The 2,766-nt window shown below is 37.2% G+C and overlaps 1 non-coding gene across 1 annotated transcript; it reads right to left on the reverse strand.

Annotated features, from left to right (window-relative positions):
* Nucleotides 1–1,333: 1,333 nt before the first annotated feature.
* Nucleotides 1,334–1,437, reverse strand: LOC118004843. Its single transcript, XR_004677720.1, has one exon. It is a non-coding gene; the product is annotated as a U6 spliceosomal RNA (small nuclear RNA).
* Nucleotides 1,438–2,766: the final 1,329 nt, after the last annotated feature.

Genomic DNA, 2,766 nt, shown 5'->3' on the forward strand with positions numbered 1-2,766 from the left:
GTAAGGAAAACATGCATGCAAATATAGCAGTGGAGAAGATCCAACCCACTCCCTGGAAAAGCCAACTCAGTATTTCCTGTTTTAAAAATGCACAAATAACTTATAATCACTCACGCATATAAAGAAAATTAGCAGCATTAAAATGGCAAAATAAACAAAACAATCCCAGTGGAAACAGAAATAACTCATTGAAGAGAAGAAACTTGAAAAAACCTAATTAGTATTCTCAGAGATTTGAAAGATTATACCAAAAAAACAAAAACAAAACACAGTAACACAGTAAGATAAAATCAAAGAACTCTACATAAGTATAGAGCGAAAAGGACAAAGAGGCAGAGAATATGTGATAAAATATAAAAGGCATAAGAGGATAATCACTGATACCAGACATCCAACAAATATGAGCTCTAGAAGGAGAAAACAGAAAAGGGAAGAAATAAGCAAAATAAAACACAGGAAAATTTTGCACAACATGAATCTATTTAAAGGGTACCCTGCTTACATACAAGAATGAGTGAAAAAAAATACCTACTATAAACATAACATTAGGAAATCTGAGAACATAAAAAGAAAGAAAAAAAACCAACAACACAAAAAAGCAGCCATCTCAAATTTTGCTAGTTGCTATGGCAGAGGACTGACAGATATACACTTAGGTGCCCAGATCTGAGAATGACTCACTTCCCTGCTGCTCAATTAACTGGCCAAAGCTAGTCCCTTGGCTTCACCAGCCACAAGGGGTACAAAGTTCAATAATTCCATGTGCAAAGAAGGCAGAGAGGAGGAAAAATTATTTGTGAACAGCACCAATGTCCACAACAACTTCTTCTACATACCTTTATGAATAGTTTGTATATGAAATTATTCTAGTACAATGAGAGTGAAAACTGAGATGTGCAGAAACACATTAATTTTTATATGAAGGTCAAAAGATAAGAAAAGTTGAATAGGAGATATTTTTATATTTTTTATTGTGGTAAAATATACATAACAAAATTTACCATTTTAAGAATTTTTAAGTATATACAGCTCAGTGATATTAAGTATATTCACACTGTCGCATAGACATCATCATCATTCATCTCCAGAACTTTTTCATCTTCCCCCACTAAAACTCTATACCATTAAATAACAACTCCTATTGCCCCCACTCCCCAGCTCCTGGCAACCACCATTCTACTTTCTGTCTCTAGGATTTCATTACTAGAGGTACCTCATATAAGTAGAACCATAGAACATTTGTCCTTTGTCTCTGGCTTATTTCACTTAGCCTGATGTCTTCCAGGGTCTCCCCTTGAAGTGCAGTCTTTTTTAAGGCTGAACAATATTCCATAAAAATATGCGATGCTTCATTAATTTGCATGTCATCCTTGAGCAGGGGCCATGCTAATCTTTGTACCATTCCAAATTTAGCATATGTGCTGCTGAAGCAAGTACGAAAGATTTAACCAACTACAAAACTAAAATATTAACCATGAGTTGAGTAGAGGAAGGGAAGTTGGGGTCATATAAGTGAGCTAAATCTTCATCTTTAATAGACAGGAAATGATAATGCCTATGTTTCATAAATCAAGAAAAAGTCATACCAACACCTTGCTTACAGCTATGGATGTAACCTCCACAAGAAGCAAAATTTTTAAAACTAACAAGAATAAGGACTAGGTAATTGGAGAGGTAGAGCGAGGGGGAGGTGTTATTTTAAGCATTACTGCATTACTCTTGTTGGTGGTTGTTGTTTTTAAATTTTTACATATAATAATCTAATAATAAAAAGTATCTCCAACAACAGTACTACTTAATTACCAGAACTGTAACTGAGAACTCCTGACATTTAATAGCATCTATTTTTCAATGCAATAGGTTACCTCTCCCATGACACTTTCTTGAAGACCCTATTGCCAGGGACACCATTAAATCACATGGAAAAGGACATGGAAAGGCGTAGCAATGGCCTAATTCCAAAGGCCTTCTTTTCTCCTTATTTCCATGTTTGACTTCTTATATTACTGATATTATTCTATTTTACATAATATTTTATTACTATAATTACCACTTTTACTACTACTTTTCTTTTTTTAACAAGGTCTATCTGCTTCTTTTGGCACTGGTTTTGCTACTTGACTAGAAAGTGTATGAGTTCCTTGAAAGCATACTAGCTTACTTCCCCTACACATCTCAGGAATTTTCTCAAAGACCTGTTCCTGTTCAGCACAGTTTCTACATAAGCATCTGAACTTTCCTGAGAGTTCCAGGCAAAGGCATCAGCAGCCAGGAACTTCTGTAGTGGCCCCAACTTCCACTATAGCTATGGGAGGAATGCCTCCCCTCTCCTGCTCTTTGATTTTCCTTAACCACCCAAAGCCAGTCCAACCTACTTCTCATTTCTCTTTCTGATTAATCTGAAAGCCTGAGCTCTGTTAGCAACATTAGCTTGGCCAGAAGTTTATAGTGGAGTTTTTTTTTTTTTAAAGATTTTATTTATTTATTTATTTGAGAGATAGCACAAGAGGGGGGAGTGGGAGAGGGAGAAGCAGACTCCCTGCCGAGCAGGGAGCCCGATGCGGGACTCGATCCAGGGACTCCAGGATCATGACCTGAGCCGAAGGCAGTCGCTTAACCAACTGAGCCACCCAGGCGCCCATACAGTGGAGCTCTTAAATGCACAAGAATGAGGCACCTCCTGTGTGGCTGCACCTGAGGTGGCTGAGATGAAAGCATTATCACTCCAAATTTCAGCTGATGGAGGAAGATGTAGTTACAGGTCCT

Source organism: Mirounga leonina, unplaced genomic scaffold (genome assembly GCF_011800145.1).
Source record: "Mirounga leonina isolate KUSES-001 unplaced genomic scaffold, KU_Mleo_1.0 Mir_93, whole genome shotgun sequence".
Lineage (NCBI taxonomy): Eukaryota > Metazoa > Chordata > Mammalia > Carnivora > Phocidae > Mirounga > Mirounga leonina.